Source organism: Triticum urartu, chromosome 6, assembly GCF_003073215.2.
Source record: "Triticum urartu cultivar G1812 chromosome 6, Tu2.1, whole genome shotgun sequence".
Lineage (NCBI taxonomy): Eukaryota > Viridiplantae > Streptophyta > Magnoliopsida > Poales > Poaceae > Triticum > Triticum urartu.
Window position 1 is genome coordinate 145023699 of NC_053027.1, and position 20032 is coordinate 145043730.

Below are 20032 nucleotides of genomic sequence, written 5' to 3' on the forward strand. Positions count from 1 at the left end.
TGATGATACTATCCGTCTGTTTTCTCTCAATGAGAAGGGTGAACTCGATTCCATCTCGCAAATTCCAGTCGTTTGCGAATATCAAGACGTCTTTCCAGAAGAGCTTCCAGGAATGCCTCCGCACCGGCCAGTTGAATTCGTTATTGATCTTGAGCCTAGCACAGAACCTGTGTGCAAGTGTCCTTACAAGCTCGGACCTGAAGAGTTGAAGGAGCTAAAGAAGCAACTCGATATTCAAGAGAAAATGGGTCTCATCCGGCCTTGTGCTTCTCCGTGGGGTTGTGGTGTTCTTTTTGTGAAGAAAAAGGATGGAACGGACCGACTTTGTGTTGATTACCGTCCATTGAACAAGAAGACCCTCAAGAACAAATATCCACTTCCCAACATCAATGAGCTGTTCGAACAACTCAAAGGTGCCCAAGTATTCTCCAAGCTTGATCTCCGTATGGGTTATCATCAGATTCGAATCCGTCAGCAAGATATTCCCAAGACGGCTTTCAGGACAAGCTATGGTTCTTATGAATACACTATCATGTCTTTTGGTCTCGTCAACGCTCCTCCGACGTTCTCTCGCATGATGAACTTCATCTTCAACGCATACACCAATGACTTCATTTTGGTCTATCTCGACGACATTCTGGTTTTCTCGAAGAACAAGGAAGATCATACCAAGCACTTGCGTTTGGTTCTTGATAAGCTCAGGGAACATCAGTTCTACGCAAAGTTCTCCAAGTGCGAATTTTGGCTCGATGAGGTTCTTTATCTTGGTCATATCATCTCTGCCAAGGGCATTGCCGTGAATCCTGAGAAGGTGTCTGCAATTGTGAATTGGGAACCTCCTCAGAACGTGAAGCAACTCCGTAGCTTCCTCGGTCTCGCAAGCTATTGCCGAAGATTCGTTGAAAACTTTTCTAAGATCGCGAAGCCTCTCTCTAATCTTCTCTAGAAGCACGTCAAGTACGTTTGGTCTCCGGAGTGTGACATTGCTTTCAACACTTTGAAAGAGAAATTGATCAGTGCTCCAGTTCTGACTCCGCCTGATGAATCCAAGCCGTACGAGGTCTTTTGTGATGCCTCTCTCCAAGGTCTTGGCGCAGTATTGATGCAAGAGAAGAAAGTTGTTGCTTATACCTCTCGCCAGTTGAAGCCTAATGAGAAGAACTACCCCACTCATGATCTCGAGTTGGCGGCAGTTGTGCATGCTCTTTTGACTTGGAGACATCTCTTATTGGGAAGAAAAGTGGACATTTTCACTGATCACAAGAGTCTCAAGTACATCTTCACTTAGCCTAATCTCAATCTCAGGCAAACTCGATGGGTCGAAATGATTCAAGAGTATAATCCGAGTATCGAGTATACTCCAGGCAAGGCCAATGTGATTGCTGACGCATTGAGAAGGAAAGCTTACTGCAACAGTCTGATTCTCAAGCCTTATCAACCCGAGCTTTGTGAAGCTTTCCGCAAACTTAATTTGCAAGTTGTTCCTCAAGGTTTCCTCGCCAACCTTCAAGTCTCTCCTACCTTGGAAGACCAGATTTGCCAAGCCCAGCTTCTTGATGCTATGGTGAAAAAGGTGAAGATTGGGATTGCCAAGAGTCAGCCCAAGTACAAGTGCTACCGCCTTGATGACAAGGATACTCTTTTCTTCAAGGATCGTATTGTTGTACCCAAAGGTGAACTTCGTAAAGTGATCTTGAACGAGGCTCACAATTCTCTCCTCTCCATCCACCCTGGGAGTACGAAGATGTATCAGGACCTTAAGCAAGCTTATTGGTGGACTCGAATGAAGCGTGAGATTGCTCAATTCGTGAATGAATGTGATGTCTGCAGAAGAGTGAAGGCAGAACACCAAAGGCCAGCTGGTCTCCTCCAACCTCTTGCCATTCCAGAATGGAAGTTTGACCACATTGAAATAGACTTCATGACTGTATTTCCAAAGTCCAAGCGTGGCAATGATGCTATATTCGTTGTCATTGACAAACTCACCAAAGTGGCTCGCTTTCTGCCTATCAAAGAGTCAATCACTGCAGCTCAATTGGCGGAACTTTATACCTCTCGAATTGTCTCTCTGCACGGTATTCCACAAGTGATCTCTTCAGACCGTGGCAGCATCTTTACATCCAAGTTTTGGGATTCTTTTCAGAAGGCCATGGGCACCAACATCCGCTTCAGCACAGCTTTCCATCCTCAAACTAGCGGTCAAGTCGAGCGTGTCAACCAGATTCTTCAAGATATGCTCAGGGCTTGTGTGATCTCTTTCGGCATGAAGTGGGAGGATTTTCTTCCTTATGCTGAATTCTTCTACAACAACAGTTTTCAAGCAAGTTCGGGCAAGGCCCCATTTGAAATTCTGTATGGCAGGAAGTGTCGTACCCCTCTCAACTGGTCTGAAACCGGTGAACGTCAGCTTTTGGGTAATGACTTAATCATAGAGGCAGAGGAAATGTGCAAAGTCATTCGTGATAACCTCAAAGTGGCCCAATCCCGCCAGAAGAGCTACTATGATAGTAAGCACCGTGATTTGGCTTTCGAGATCGGAGATCATGTTTACCTCCGTGTCTCTCCTATGAAAGGTACTCGACGCTTCGGTATCAAAGGGAAGCTTGCCCCCAGATACGTGGGACCTTTCAAGATTGTCAGCAAGAGAGGCGACCTCGCCTATCAACTCGAGCTTCCTTCAAACTTTGCAAATGTTCATGACGTGTTCCATGTCTCTCAGCTCCAAAAGTGCTTCAAGACTCCTGACCGCACCGTCAACTTCGAGGACATTGAGCTCCAAGAAGATCTCTCTTATCGTGAGCACCCAGTTGCTATTCTTGAAGAGACTGAACGCAAGACTCGCAACAAGTCAATCAAATTTCTCAAAGTCAAGTGGTCACACCATTCCGACCGTGAAGCTACCTGGGAACGCGAGGATCACCTCCGTCCTGAGTACCCGGCGTTCTTTCAGTCCTAGATCTCGGGACGAGATCCTTTCGTAGTGGTGGAGTGTTGTAACACCCCGGATGTAACTTTCCCAATTTGTACTCCAACTCTTGCCGTTTCCGGCGTTAAGTTATTTTATTTTCTCGGGTTCAGGTTTTTGTCTCCGTGTGTTGTTGTCGTTGTCATGCATCTCATATCATGTCATCATGTGCATTGCATTTGCATACGTGTTCGTCTCATGCATTCGAGCATTTTCCCCGTTGCCCGTTTTGCATTCCTGCACTTCGTTCTCCTCCGGTGGTCATTTCTACCTTCCTTTCATGTGTGGGGATTAAATATTTCCGGATTGGGCCGAGACTTGTCATGCGGCCTTAGTTTACTACCGGTAGACCTCCTGTCAAGTTCGTATCATTTGGACTTCGTTTGATACTCCAACGGTTAACAGAACCGAAAAGGCCTCGTGTGTGTTGCAGCCCAACACCCTTCCAATTTTTCCCAAAAACCCACCTAAGCCTTCTCCATCATCTAGAGCGTTCGATCACGATCGCGTGGCCGAAAACCGCACCTCATTTGGACTCTCCTAGCTCCCTCTATGCCTATTTATAGACCCCCTCCTTCAAATTCGCGGATCCCCCTCTCCGAAACCCTAAATTTCCACCTCGCGCGCCGCCGGACAAAAATCCCAGGCCGGACGTGTCCGGATCCGCCGCCGCCCCCAACCGGGAGCTGCCACGTGGCGCCCCCGGACCACATCGCCGCCCGCACCCGCCGAGGCCCGCGGGGCCCGACCTCGGCCCTCCCGGCCCGCGACCTCGCGCCGCGTCGCCCGCCTCCCTGCCGCCCGAGCGCCGCCCGCGCTGTGCCGCCTCCACCACCACGCCGGCGCCGCGCCACCACAGCTCCGCCGCCCGCCGCCAAGGCCGAGCTCGCCGCCCCGCCGCCGTTTCTTCGCCGCCCGACCGGATCCGGCTAGATCCGGCCGGAGAGGAGTCCCCGGTGCCCGGATCTCATCGGCCTCGCCTCTCCCTCACCTCCTCCTCGACTCCCCTCGCCGGAGCAGCCGCCACCTCGCCGGATTCCGCCTCGGTTCGCGTGCCAGGTCAAACCCTAGATCCGGAGGTTGAATTTTCTTCTAAGTCCCGGAGATTTCCTAATCCATATGCTCCTGTTCATAGCCTCGTAGCTTTGCATCCGTAGCTCCGATTTGGGCATATAGCATATCAAACTGTTCATCTCAGACAACTGTGCAGGCAAGATGATCATACCCTCGTTGATTGTGTCCTTGTGGCTTATTTGTCTTGTTTGGGTAGATCCAGGAGACGAGTTTGCTAACGAGGAGCCCATTGAGTTTGCTTTCGAGGATCCAGTCAACTCTGACAACTGTGCAGGCAAGATGATCATACCCTCGAAATCACTACTATCTTTGCTATGCTAGATTGCTCGCTCTTTTGCTATGCCAATGCTACGATGCCTACCACTTGCTTTCAAGCCTCCCAAATTGCCATGTCAAACCTCTAACCCACCATGTCCTAGCAAACCGTTGATTGGCTATGTTACCGCTTTGCTCAGCCCCTCTTATAGCGTTGCTAGTTGCAGGTGAAGATTGGAGGCCGTTCCTTGTTGGAACATTTATTTACTTGTTGGGATATCATTATATTTGCCATGTTATCTTAATGCATCTATATACTTGGTAAAGGGTGGAAGGCTCGGCCTCTCGCCTAGTGTTTTGTTCCACTCTTGCCGCCCTAGTTTCCGTCATTTCGGTGTTATGTTCCCGGATTTTGCGTTCCTTACGCGGTTGGGTTATAATGGGAACCCCTTGATAGTTCGCCTTGATTAAAGCTTTTCCAGCAATGCCCAACCTTGGTTTTACCATTTGCCACCTAGCCTTTTTCCTTGGGTTCTGCAGAGTCAAGGGTCATCATTTTAACCCCCCCCCCCGGGCCAGTGCTCCTCTGAGTGTTGGTCCAACCTGTCAGCTCGGTGGCCACCAGGGGCAACTCTGGGCTGGCCTACCCGTACCTAGGACAATCTGAGTGTGCCCTGAGAAAGAGATATGTGCAGCTCCTATCGGGATTTGTCGGCACATTCGGGCGGTGTTGCTGGTCTTGTTTTAACCTGTCGAAGTCTTGAAGAACCGAGATACCGAGTCTGATCGGAACGTCTTGGGAGGAGGTCTATTCCTTCGTTGACCGTGAGAGCTTGTCATGGGCTAAGTTGGGACTCCCCTGCAGGGATTTGAACTTTCGAAAGCCGTGCCCGCGGTTATGGGCAGATGGGAATTTGTTAATGGTCCGGTTGTAGATAACTTGAACCTTAACTTAATTAAAATGAATCAACTGAGTGTGTTACCGTGATGGCCTCTTCTCGGCGGAGTCTGGGAAGCAGACACGGTGTTGGAGTAATGTTTGCGCAGGTTGTTCTCTAGTTTCTCGCTCACGCTTTGCCTCCTCTTCTCGCTCTCTTTTGCGAACAGGATAGCCACCATATTTACTAGTCGCTTGCTGCAGCTCCACATATATTTTACCTTGCCTTACCTATAAGCTTAAATAGTCTTGATCGCGAGGGTGCGAGATTGCTGAGTCCCTTGGCTCACAAATTACTATTACACCAGATGTAGGGCCTGATGATTCCGCTCCAGGTGACGCGCTCGAGCTCAAGTGGGAGTTCGACGAGGACTCTCAACGTTACTATGTTTCCTTTCCTGATGATCAGTAGTGGTGCCCAGTTGGGGGTGATCGGGACCGTGTCGCATGTTGGGTTATCTTTTATTTTGGCGCCGTAGTCGGGCCATGAGTGTTTGGATGATGTAATGTTATTTATGTACTTGATTGACGTGGCGAGTGTAAGCCAACTATGTTATCTCCCCTTTTATTATCTTTATTACATGGGATGTTGTGAAGATTACCTAACTTGCGACATATGCCTTCAATGCGATTATGCCTCTAAGTCGTGCCTCGACACGTGGGAGATATAGTCGTATCGAGGGTGTTACATTATGTGACACACACTCTAATCCACGTTAGCGTGGGTACCATTTCGATTTTTTTTTTCAAATAACTCCTCATTAATTAATTTATAGTACTCCCTCTGTTTACTTTTATAAGACCTTGAAGACATTTCAGACAATGTGCAAAACAGTTCATTTTAAGTTGTCTGAAACGACTTACAAAAGTGAATGGATGGAGTATCTCGTTTCGAATGACTAATTATTGCAAGGAAAACACGGGCATGGTAATACATACGGATTCGTTTGCAAATGAAAGAAGATTCGTTTGCATTCTCAAATGTAGGTGCACCAGGCAAACCAGGGTCGTGTCGGGGTGGACGCTGCTTCGGTGCCTTAAAGGCAACTGCCTTTGGGTCACTTACATGTGGGCCAGCCACCTGTTGGGCCCATATGTCATGGACACAAAGGAAGGTGCCTTAAGGCACCGAAGCATAGTCCTGTCGGGGTGGTCGCGTGTGTCGGACGGACAAGTAGCACCCAGCCACCCCCCCCTCCCCCCCCCCCCCCCCCCACAAAATAGGACGACGACAATATAAGTTCGTGCTTCCATGTTTCGGATTGAAATATCTGGCGGCCCCTATTCCAGCCCTGCAAAATCTCTCTTCTCCATCGTCCCCTTCTGCGCCCAGATTGCTCAAATCCCTAATTTGCCGCCAACCCTCGGATCGCCCCTCGTCTCGTCTCTTTCCCCACCGTTCCCCACCTCTGTGCCGGACGACGATGACGAAGACGACGGTCGCGCTTCACCACCGCACCGGAGCTACCTCATCTACGCCCTCGTCCACCGCACCAGGTGGTCCACCGACAACGTCGGCCGCCGCAACCGACGTGCCTCACGGACACCGAGTTCCACCGCATCAGGTGCGCTTCACCGACGCCGTCTCCCAGCTCACCGGGGCTACTTCACCAAGCACATCGTCGCACCTCCGCCCCCCCCCCCCCCCCCCCCCCCCCCCCCCCCCCCCCCCCCCCCCCCCCCCCCCCCCCCGCCCCCCCGAGGCCGTTGGGGCTTCACCAACGGTCTCGTCCACCGCATCGTAGCGCTCCGCTGCCACTCAAGATCTGCATCCGTGCGCGGCCAATCAACGCCAGCGCATCACCCTCAACAGCTCTGAAGTGACCCGCACTCTAGCTAGGCGAGCATGCCCAAACGCCGCCCGAACTAGGTATCCACACATCACTCCCTTGTGCACTATTCCGACGATGTTTGGATATCCTTTCACTGCTCTCTTAGCTTACCCGCCTATGCAACTCTGACCTTAACTCTTATTTCCTCTGGAGATATCATCTGAAACAAGCAAATCCATATTTTAGCGAAGCATGACGGCGCTACGGGATCTGGTACACATCATGCACACCCGTATAACCTTGTAAGTATTTGTCCTCCGGTACAACATCAAGGCTGATTCCTCTTATTTGATCAACCATTAGCCATGTCAAAAATGCAGAGGGGGATGCAAGGAGCACAAGGCCTGCACATCCAAGCAAGTGGTAACATGGACTTGTACATGGAACATCCCAAGCGCAAGCAGAGCTGCGATGAGCCTGTATAACGAGCTAGCGTAAGTCCCTGTATTTCATTTAATTCGTACTGGCATTCGTGTATGATTTGTGTGCAGTGGCTGATCCACAAATTTAAGTTACCAGGGGCGAACATTTAACTTAAAAAATATGAAGGCACTTGCACTCTAAAATGTGAAGCTACATGCACTTTGAAAACCAGCTAATGATCCAAAGTAGTTCAGATTATAAACACTAAATGATGCAAGCACCAAAAAACACAAAATGCAACATGGTGTACAAGGACTACAAACATGGTTCTCTGGCTGAACATATCGAAGTGTAATTACACGTATAACCAGTGCACAAACTGCATATCAATATATCTATCCTGCACAAGTATGCCAATAGTTTCAAACAACAGATTAGAAAAGTATTTATGCTATGTTGTCATGATACGGGGACTTTCTGGTAGATGGCCTCGACGTTTCCTCAAGCTATGAAAATGCACTATAATTTGCTTGTCATCAATGCCTGCAAATCTCTGTCTCTCTCAACATAGTAGATCATCATTAGACACTAAATCCTTCAATGAGCTTGCAAAATGCTTGCATTAGATCCCTCATTAGACACTATATGTTCATCACCAGGAGCATGTAAAATGTTTGCATCAAATCCTTCATTAGCAATCTGTTCATTAGACACTTCAGGCTCAAGAACAAAATGAGCTTGTATGTTTGCACCAGAAACTTGATTAGATACATCAGATTCAGTCAGTTCAGTATTGATTGGGGGAGTTATAAAATAAGTAGAAATTGGTTTCATTTTCTCATAGATTCCCTACATACAAGCAGTTTTACAACACCGTCAGGTTTAACTATTGGCCAGAAATTGAAGAGTTGAATTAGATATAATCAGGGATGTGATGTACCTGCTTGTTGCGCATGCTACTCTTGCAAGCTGCGACTGTCCATTTGCGCAAGCTCGATGCCATGCCCGTGCTGCCACCGCTGCCTCCCACACAGGCTACACCCAGGGTTGGATCTTCATCTTCTTGTCCTTCCATTCACTTGAAGCCCGGCGACCGCCCTCCAACGAGGGCGCGAGGAAGTGCTGTGTCGGTCTGTCCAGCGGTGGCTAAGTTAGGAGCAAACCAGACTGGAGGCTGGAGCGAATGAATTGGGATTTTTCCTGCTGTCGATCGATATGGGAGGCGCTTGTTTGGGCCGCGAGCCTGCTATAGGGCCTGACTTGCACTTATGTTATTGGCCCATCCAAATTGAAACATTTTTCTTCATTTTTTTACATTGCCTGCTCGTGCGTTGGGACGAACAAAACTAGCGTGGGCCAACCTGGACGACTCAAACTAGGTGCACACTTTCCAGCCACCTGAGGCGGCCGCCCATACCAGCCCCTATGGTGGCGTCGCCCCTTTTTGCGTGTATGATTGGATAGTGAAAAATATTCCAGTGGTGCTTTTGATTTACCCACAGAATGGTTGAATTGCTTGTTTCTATGAACTAAGTTCGCCAATAATGTGAAGGATGCCAGTCTTTTCATCCTATTGTAGATTACTTAGATCTCAATATGCCAAAAGTAATCGCATGAAATATACAGTAAAAGCCAATGTGATGTGTTTGGCTACAACTAGTCTGACTACACGTCCTCATATAATATATCAAGGACACACCATATTACGAGATTAACCATTCGACTTACCCATGCAGTGTGGGAAGAAAGAAGTATTGGGACTGTGTATCCAAGCAATTGATGCCATGGACTCCTTCGTACAACCTTGTAAGCGAAAAAGAAGTTGCAGTGTGCCTGTACAAAGAACTAGCATAAGTTTAGTTACCTACTTCTCGGAATTTTAGTTAGCCACTTATTGCAAAATTGTTCAATTATGTTGCTTGGCTTAATTTAGTTTGCTACTGATTACATAATGACACAGCCTGTTAATCATATTGTAGACTGCGCCTATCTATGTGTTTGATACTTACTGTTAAGAATTATCTGTTTGCCTTAACTTAAATATCTACTTGTTTGTTTAACTCCTTTGCTGCTGCAACAGCGGGTTACAATGATGTTAATAACTACTTTTCAGCATCCAATTGAAACTCTTTAATTCCTTGTTTGTTTAACTGGTTTGTTGTTATAACTCCCAGTTGAGATGTTTTGCTAACTTCGACTTTTCTGAATCCAATCGGAACTTTAATGGCAAAACAGGTTAGCCCAAGATCAAAGAGCGAGGTCCCCATGGACATTGCATCATCCCACAGCAGTGACACCGGCCCAATCGTGCATTATGAATTGCCAACTGATGATGCTCTAGAGGCTAAACTAGTGGTAGAAAGAGATTCTGCTTCTGCACTTAGAGATGAAGTTGACATGTTGAGGAAGCAAACAGCACAATCACAAGTAGTACTCAAGACAACCATTAAATATTTGGTGGATTTCAAAACGAAGCAAGCTGAGACTGACCAGATTGTTAAGGTCCTGAAGGAAAAAAGGAAATTAAATTCCTACTTGGTAAATCATAGGTGGAATGTTCTTTCCATAGTTGAATAACCTTTGTGTTGTCTGTTCATGTAATCAATCAAACCATTTGTTTTAGAGATCATGTCATAATTGTTTTTTTTTGTAATTTTATTTGAGCACAAGTCTGTATTAATTGATAAGACTTGGAGACATTTCATTTGGATTGCTGTGCCAGACCACAAATATGCCAATCGGGCTGAATGTGCATTCAGCAATAGTAGTATAGATGGACCTTAAGTGGCACGCATCGGAAAGGGCCAAGATGCTGGCTAAAAAAGGATGTTGTTGTAGCCAAAAAAAAGTACAGCGGACTGGCTTATGTATGTTAGTTGATATTATTGATCCATATACTCTATAAGTGTTTATATATCTGTTAGTTCCGTACATTCTTGGTTGATTGACCCGGTATTTGAATCTTGATACATCGCTTGTGTACATATCTAAATGGGAGTACACGTTATGCTGCGTGTGACATTTGAGTTGGACATGAAGTGTTCCAAATATTAGAATTCACCTTAAACTAGATTCTAGTTTCTGAATTTGAGTATCGGCATTTGTAAACCATATTCATATATGACAGTGGAATACATCTTTGTCGTCTTTTTGAAGATATACTAGACCATGATGGCGTGCGTTGCCGCGCCCATATATTACCCATATAATAAGGGTTGGAAGAGTACAAATTCATAATAACTCTAAATAATTTTGTTTTTTGTAAAAATATAATGGGAAAATATGGAAATTAAATACAAACTAAGATCATCTTTTGTCTTTGAAGCACAATAACGAACTAAGCTTTTTGGATTAACAAAACATTGCACCGGTACTTGCTCTTCAAAGAATAATACTTAACTCAAGTCAGCTAATTGCCGAGGAAAACAATTAACACAAATTACTTTAGCAAACTCATGATTAAAGGGAGCTACATGATGTGTAATGTTCAGATCGCTGAAAAATATTTTTGCAGCTTCGTATGGTCGTTTAAGGTTACATGTATCCTGATATTTAAAATATACAATCCAAAGCCACAAATTGAATTCTTCATGAGAATTAACTTACACCAGCAAACGTTTTACTCCATGTCATCGGAGTTAACAGCTAGAAAGGTCTTGCAGTAAGCCATGTCTCAGGTCATGACCTTACACAATCTGAGCATCCTGGACATAATCCAATTTCACATTTGAAGTAGCTATACAAGAAACCTTTAACATCTCGCATGATTGCTCTAGCATAATTCTAGAAATGATTTCATCAAAAGAGGCATCTATATTGAACTCAACAAACACAGGTGAGGGCACCCTCCTCCCAATCCTTTTAAGTTTGTTGTATATACAAAACCTTGGGAAAATTTAGACACCAAGGCGTTTATGGTCATCACTGTCCAGCTCGGGAATGAACTAAAACTTGGATCAAATAGAAAGTGTTGAGCTTACAGAAATTTAGACACCAAGGCGTTTATGGTCATCACTGTCTAGCTCAAGATACAAAAATTCCCAAACAGAATAAAGATTAAAAACCCAATCGTGGTGATGCATTAAGACAATACCGTCTAACTGTAGACACCCTATGACATAGTAACATCGCATGGATAATAACCTGACATTTAGCCATTGGAGCGGCAAGGAACAAACCAGCCCATCAGAAACAACCTTGAATATGTCAACTCTGAGCACCTTCAATTCAGTTGGGAGTAAAGAAAACATCATCAAAAATAGAAATTCTGAAACTTGATGGAGGAAGAATTGGTGGAAGACGGAACAGAGAAGATGAGGTATGAAACAGAGAAGATGATATTCACAAAAAAAAACAGAGAAGATGAGGTATCAACCTGCCGATGTAAGGAGGGGGTGGGGAGGAACAAGAGGATTGTTGAGACTATATGGATGCCAGTGGGGTATGGTAAGAGCACGGATCGAATGGTACCTGACCTGGGCACATGATTGACATTAAGTTAGTAGAAACGGACGCCGGCAAGTGGGTAAATCAATTGCATTAAGGTCCACATCAATGAGGATTTCTATCGCCGATGACTGAATCGCCAGGCAACGTTTTGCTGTCCCGTCACTGCTCCACGGCATCGCATCGCAAGAACCAGTCATGGCCTCTCCCGCCCGGCCAGGGCCAGGCATAGGTCGCTCGCCTCGTAAAGATCAGTTCGCCTGCCCGCGAGATCGACGACAGCAAACAACCTTTTTTCCCTTGCGAAGAGCCGTTGCCGAACACACGAGACGAGAGGCTGTGATTTTTTCTATTTTTTAAGAGGAACCTGTGTTCTAATATTTTTTTGAGACGCACCTGTGTTCTAATATATTTTCTGTTTCGTCGACCGCCTGGTCGGCCCGCGCGGAACCGTTCGCCAACATGCGAGGGACGTGCGGCATCTAAGACCCAGGAGGCCCAAATAATGGCAGACCGTCCATTTTGTTACGGGAGCAGCGGCCCAGCCCGTATGGCGATCTGTGGTTAACAGTGATCAAGTTTTTGCAAATCGATCCAATGGCCTAAAATTCCTAAACTCGTAGATCTGATGGCCAGAAGCCTTGATGGCTTGAGAGGGCCCAGAGGATGCACAGTTTTAATGTTTCTTAATAAAAACACATAGAATGATTTATAAAGATTCATATAGGAATACAAAATGGATTCGAATTTAGTTGTCAGGGTAAACGTGGATGCTTATTGTCCCAAAATTCGAAAGAAACACCAAAATGTCCACTCCCACATCGGCTGCCCGAAGCCAAGTGTTTGGGAGATGGAAATTATTGTCTACCCATTACACGGACAATCCATCAGCCCGATTTCCACTGCTCTAAATAGGGGTAGGTTAGTAACTTCAATTAGACGTGACACGACTGCCTCTGAGCCCATTCCGACACGGTGGGCGTCAAACATGGGCGGCAAAACTCATTTGATTCAAGCTCATCCGAAAGACCTCTGTTTCTCCCTCCATTCCCCATTCATACACGGTGGGCGGCAAAACACCCTCTCCTCATCCGAAATAGATGTAGGCTAATATTTTAAATAGGGGCAGATGTGTAACTTCCATCAGATGTGACACAACCACCCTACCTGTCAACCCCGTTCATACACCGTGGGCGCCAACCGTGGGCGGCAAAACACCCTCTCCTCGCCCGAAATAGTTACCGGCAAATATTTGGGAGATGCGAGATTACCGTCCTATCCCCAACCGACGAGACGTCCAAATTTGAAACGGGGGATAATTTCGTAACTTTCCCATATTTCAGATAGGCGCGTCCCAAAAACATGGTTCCCTGTACCTCTCCCTCCATTTTCCCATTCATACACCATCCGTGCTAGAACACCCCATTCCCACACCAGCCTCCGTCCGCCACCCCATCCATCGCCACCGTCCTCCACCACATCCATCGCCACCATCCTCCACCAAGCCAGAGAGCCTACCAAGACCGTGTCGTCCACTGCTAGATATGGACGTTTCTCATCCACGGCGACGGACCAATAGCCTTGCATCGCGTCCTCTCGCTTCATCGGCGCCGTCGTCCTCTTTGCCGGGGCCGCTCACACGACCTTCTCTTTCACCGCAACGGGACTTATCCCCCGATGCACCCGTCTACCGTCGTAGATCTGCTTCAACGCCACCGACAGCCATCGCACCCCCGATGCCTACACGGCGCCGCAAGAGAGGTAGTACTTCATATCTCCTCAACTTTTTGATCTCAACCAGAAAATAGATCTTAACTTGGTTACTCTACTTTCATTTCAGCTCTTAGAATTTTGTTCTTAGTTTGAAGCAAACAATGGATGCTAAATATCATTTCTCCGGTTTGCAGCTTCAAATCGCCATGGCACAGCCATAATACGGTTTAATTGATCATGCTTAGGGTTTAATTGATCATGTTGGTTCCGTGGTGGTTTCTTTAATAGAAATCAGAGGGGAAACCCTCTTTTGCTAAAAAATATATGCTTAGAGTTTCCCCCTTTTATGATCACTATACGATCACAATACATGCTTCGTATCATAATAACATTGCTCCACCCATCAAGCTAAACAAGCTTAGTTGTTCAAATACGAATATGATATTATTAAAACAGAGTTGTTTAATTGGTCAGCTAAATGTTCCTAAATTAGTTTCAAAAATGCATGTTCGCCGCTCGGGTGTGTATCTCTGTGTGTGGTCTGGTCAGCACGGTTGGGGAGGTAAACTTTGCATATGCAGGGGTTTATAGGGAGACACTCTCCGAGTTGAAACCGCAATGCATTCCATAGATAATCTGACTACTTTTTATGTTTTCATGAATCTCAGATTCTGAACAGCATCATAATGATTATGAGCTTGCGCGCATGAAAAGAATAAAGCAGAACAATGCCATGGCTATCAAATTTGGCACTAAGGGACTGGAATCAAGTCTGGATGCAATGCAATGCAAACACTCTCCACCTACAGATTCATGCTCGGAATATGATCCTAACAGTGATTCTGAGCTAGAGGGAGACCTAAGTCAATGTAGCTCCCTAGTGGAGGAGTCAGAGGAAGATGCCCTATCTTATTCACCCATCAAGGTACTTGCTCTAACTTTACAAGGTTACATTGCTCGCACATATCTTGCAACTAATGCTTTGCATTGCTTCTACTTTGTTGAACTGCCATTAGCTTAGTTTACACATCGTGTATGTGAATACACCCTGCCTATCCATTTTCTGTACATATTCCATCTGTCATCATACCATATTTATCCATTCAAATGATGTTCTTGTGTATCATACGTTCAAAAGGAAGAGGGCGATTGCTGATCATGGAGGAGCACAAGCAAAGTATTTGGAAAAGGTAGTGGCACCTGATAAATCAAATAGCCCATTAGGTGTAGTTGCAATATCACCTGACCCACAAAATACCCCAACTCTAGCAGATTCTAGCCCTACTACACTGGTCATTTCTGATGCCCCAACTCAGCAGACCCCAACTGCAGCAAACAGTATGATTATGCCAGTTGACATAGCACCAGCTGTACGACGCAAAACCCCCATTCCAGCAAAGACTACACCAAATCCAGTTGCCAAATCCCTTTTCGAACGAGAGAGAGCCCCAATTGCAGCAAATAGGACCCCTGTTCCATTTCTTCCCAGTTCAGAAGATGAAGCTTATGTTGTTGTCAGGAACTTTGTGCGCATCTTTCCTTCATGGAAAGATTATACCGCAGACACAGAACAATTTCCAGTCTTCCTCCGCAACTTACGCGTAAGTAATGTACTAATGTTATTCATGGTCATTACTGCATATGTTTCTGCTGACAGAAGACACAAGATTTCATTCTTTTAAATAGGCGAGGCGCAAACTGGATTGTGATGACGAGTAAGGGTTGGTTGCGCTTTTCAAGCACTCGTTGATGAAGTATCGTTCCTACCTGAGGCAAGCGCACTTCGATGGCAAGCCTCTGAACGAAATTTCTGTAAAGTCTCCAGTGCTACATTTATCCGACGGTGCTGGAATAATCTTGTTACACATTGGTCTCGGCTGCAGCGTAAGGTACTGTCTATGATATCACATCACAATTTTAACTACATTTCTGCATTTGCCTTAATGTCTCACTTGTATGAAAACTGTTAGCAGAAGAACATTCATTTCTCAAGGGACCACAGAATCTCGCAACTATACTACACACTGCATTGCTCTTGTGAGTACCTCTTGCCCTGTATGACCATACTTACTTTCATAGCTGTTTGATTATGTAGCATCACTGCACATGTTAGCCTCGTAATCGTCCATTTGGTGGACATTATAAGATCCGTATGGACTCTTACATAAATTTAGAATCAACCCAATGCTTTTGAAGAGGTTTAGCTCTGCAGTCCTCTTGTAAGGACTGAACGTGGTCTATCATTGTACTTACATTAACAGCTACTCCCTCCGTCCCATAATATAAGAACGTTTGTGCAGTACACCAGTGTTCAAAACACTCTTGTATTATGGGAAGAGGGATTGGTTCATTTTGTAGCATTCTGCATCTTATCTCCCTCGCCCACCATTTACTAGAAAAGATCAGATCTATATTTAATCTTACCAACAAGTAGAATACACAGACAATGCCAGTGTAGAAGTGTAGCCCATTGCTCTTGTCAGTACATTTTGTCCTGTAACGCTTGTACTTCCAAGGATTGGTAGTTGATTATGTAGCATCAATCTGCATCTTATCTTCATTATCCTCTATCCCTTCTAGTATTATCATATCTATAATTACTCTCTACAAAATGTAGAGTATAGGCAATGCTTATGAAGAAGATTCTGTGTTAAAATTCTTGAGTTATCCTTCCCTTGCCATGGAGAAGGGCATTATAAAGCCGGTGTTAACTGTTAATGTAAGTCAGTCCTTCTAAAGCCTTTATCCTCAACTGCTGTTTAATTTTCTCATACTCCCTATCATTTATTGTTGTTTAGTTTGCTGTATCTACCAAAATGCATGTTCGTAAGAACCGTAAGTTCTAAGTTTTAATTGTAAAACCAAATTCCTTATTCATACCATGCACATTACTTAATACTCCCTATATGTATGCTTGTTTTTGTGGATCTATAATCCAGTGTGTGGTGAAGCAGCCCACGTTTGCACCTTGTCATCTCCTGTTTTATCTTACTGATGTGGCTGATGATATGAACAACATGCCATGCACATTATCCAAAATAGATACAATGATTTTCTTTGCCCTTCATCTATGCTTGTTATGTTGACATGGTAATCCAGTAGTGTGGTGAAGCTCCCCGCATTATGAACAATGCCAAATTATGCTATTGATATTTTGAACATACTCTTTATTTTCTAATTTGAAATTGGATAGAATTGACAGAACAGTTATCATCTTTGTTTATACACGTGCAAAACCTGTAATCTCTCTGCTTTGTTTCAGGGTGATATGCCTAATGGCATGCACAGGTCTGCTGAAGGCTGTGAGACAAACCCAACATATATTGCAGCAAATAAGGAAAAACATCTTGAAGATAGCGAGACAACACCAAAGTCTTGTCTTGATGCAGTGTTCAAGTTACTTGAGACTAACAGTCAGACAAGCTCACAGAATTCGTTGTCTGAATCAGTTCGACTTCTTCAGTCCCAAGTTCTAGCAGAAAGGCATTCTGCAACTCAACTTCGACTTGAAGTCCTATCTCTAAGAAAGATTGCGGAGAACACCAATGAGAACCTCATCGCTAAACAGCTACACCTGGAAGCTATGACCGACATGCTAGGCCGGTCTCACAGCCTTGCTCAGCAGCTTGCGCAGTAGTTCCCCCGCAAGGCTAACCTTTCTTGAACTGTCTTGAAGTGGTCTCGGTTCAGTATTATTTTGTTACGCTGCAATGGTGCCCAGTTTTTGTAATCTGCTTCTTCGTTGTGCTTTATGATCACTCGTGGCGAACTTTGATGCCCAGTGGATGTAATATACCTTAAATCCTTTATTGTGTAGTGTAGGTTTATTCTTAGTTACTATGCCGTAATTTCTTTATTGTACAGAGTAGGTTTGTTCTTAATTCCTACTAGTTACGCAGTGGCCCGAAATGAACCCCGGCCCATGATTGTGCGAATCAAATCACAGGCTTTTAACAGGCCAAAATTGTCTGGGTCCTTGTTTGGCCCAATCAGATATCGGCTGCGAGCAGGCCGGATGCAAACCGGGCTGTAGTTAGGCCTAACTATATGATGGGCTTTTAACAGGCCGAATTTAATATAGGGCCGAAATGTCAAACGGGCCTTTAACAGGCCAAAACTAATATCAGGCCGAATTACTAAGTGGGCCTTTAGCAAGTGGGCCCAAAAGCATAGTGTCTAGTTGACGGGCCGAATTTGATATGGCCCATAATTGAGCCCAAAGCCTCTTAAAGGACCGGACCTGATCTGGGCCGTAATTTGGCCCAGAACGTGGTAGGCTTTTAACGGGTCGGATCTCATATGGGCCACTATTAGGCCCGGAGCGTGGCAGGCCATTAATGGACCGGATCAAATATGGGCCGGCATTTGGCCCAAAACATGGCAGCCAGTTAATGGGCCGGCCTACTAGGGTCCTCAAAATCTTGTGGGCCTATAGCTGGGCCGGCCCATTAATATCGGCGAAATCTCGTGGGCCTTTAGCTGGGCCGGCCCATTATGACCCGCAAGAATCTTGTGGGCCTTTACCTGGGCCGGCCCATTATGGCACACAAAAATCTCGTGGGCCTTTACCTAGGCCGGCCCATTATGGCCCGCAAAATCTTGTGGGCCTTTAGCTGGGCCAGCCCATTATGGTCCGCAAAATTTCATGGGCCTTTAGCTGGGCCAGCCCATTATGGTCCGCAAAATCTTGTGGGCCTCTAGTTGGGCCGGCCCATTTAAACTTGTTGGGTCGTGCCACGTGTCGACGTATCATAGGCGCCTTCTGTCCAGTGAGTGGATGACATCTGTCCTGACGATGAGCCGACACGTGTTTCCTCTAGCCAATGATGATTTTACATGTGGAAATTCCCCATTGGTCGAGGCTGTTAACGGGTTATCGGATCCAAAACCCGACCCAATAGCTTAACGGCGTTCTGTTACGGTGGATGCCATGTGTCGGTTACCCTTGACGAAAGCACTTCTGTGACGCGTGATTTATCGTCATGGAAGTGGACACTTCCGTGATGATAATTTTGGTAATGTCATGGAACACTTCTACGACAGCACAGGTATGACTATCTTGATTCTGTCATAAATTTGTCCTGGATGTACATGCATGACAAAAAAGCGACCTACTGTGACAAACACGTATCATCACGGAAGTGTATTTTTTTGTAGTGTAGTAGGTACGTGCACGGCACAACATCGTAGGAACAAAAAATGGGAAGATCTTCTTTTGGGTGATTTATCTTTTTTTCAATCAACATAGTATGAATAATATGATGTGGGGGGCACCCATGAAGCTTATGTGGCTTGGTTGCATGGCTACGGAAGGTTAGAGAAAAATAAATAGATAATGTGTTTAGAGTGCACTCCACTAAATAGATATATATATATATACTTTGGATCCATTGCAACAGACCGGCACATCTATATCTATACCCCCTATATAGTGTGTGAAAAACTTTGAAAGTTGGTCGTTGGATGAAGCCAATCCGACGGTACAAAGATGGAAAATCCGAGCACTACTGGCCGTTGGATATCATCCACCAGATTCTGCCACATGTATAATCTAGAAGACTCCATGGTTGAACTTAATTCATGACTAAGGGCCTCTTTGATTCATAGGATTGCAGAAACACAGGAATAGGAAAATAGTAGGATTGGAATGGCATGTTCATTGGATCCCTATAGGATTTGAGTTCGTTTGATTGTGTCACATGAAAAACAAAGGATTTCTTTCAAGAGGTCGGAGTGCATGTTAGAATTCCTGTGAAACGTAGTACAAATGAATCCTTAGGAAAATATTCTACATGATTCAATCCTACGAATCAAACGACCAACGTAGGAAAAATTTCTAAGGATTCTAATCCTTCAAAGATCCTATGAAAATCCTTTGAATCAAACAGACCCTAACTTTGCCACAACTAAGCTTAGGCAAAGTTATTAGTTCTTCAAAATGAGAGAAACAAGTTGGCAAGCCTAAGGGAATCTTGCCACATTTTTTGTGTGTATGTCATGTGGGGCCTTAGTGTGGCTTGCCTAAGGTGTGGCTTGAATCAAACACTCGCCTAAGTTAATCAAACTTGCCTAACCTTACATTCCACTAGATTTTGCCACATGTTAGAATCCAGAAAGCTCCACATGTAGAAGCATAATGCACAAACCACCAGAATCTCATGCGTGCAATGCACGTGTACCTTACTAGTACTAGTTGGTAGTAGTAAGAAACAAATTCCAGTTTTGGCACGAGCTCGTACTGCGGGAGCACCACAAGGCCTGCTGCAGGAGTTACATTTCCCTCTCGGGGCCCACGGGACCGAACTTCAGTGGCTTAGTGGTAGAAACAAGAAACGTGATGGTCGCCGTGGTTCAACTTCCATGGACAAGCTGTCATGTCTGCTGACACATGTATATCAAAACTAGAGTGTTTATATTTCAAGCACGTGAACAAGTATTATTCTACTA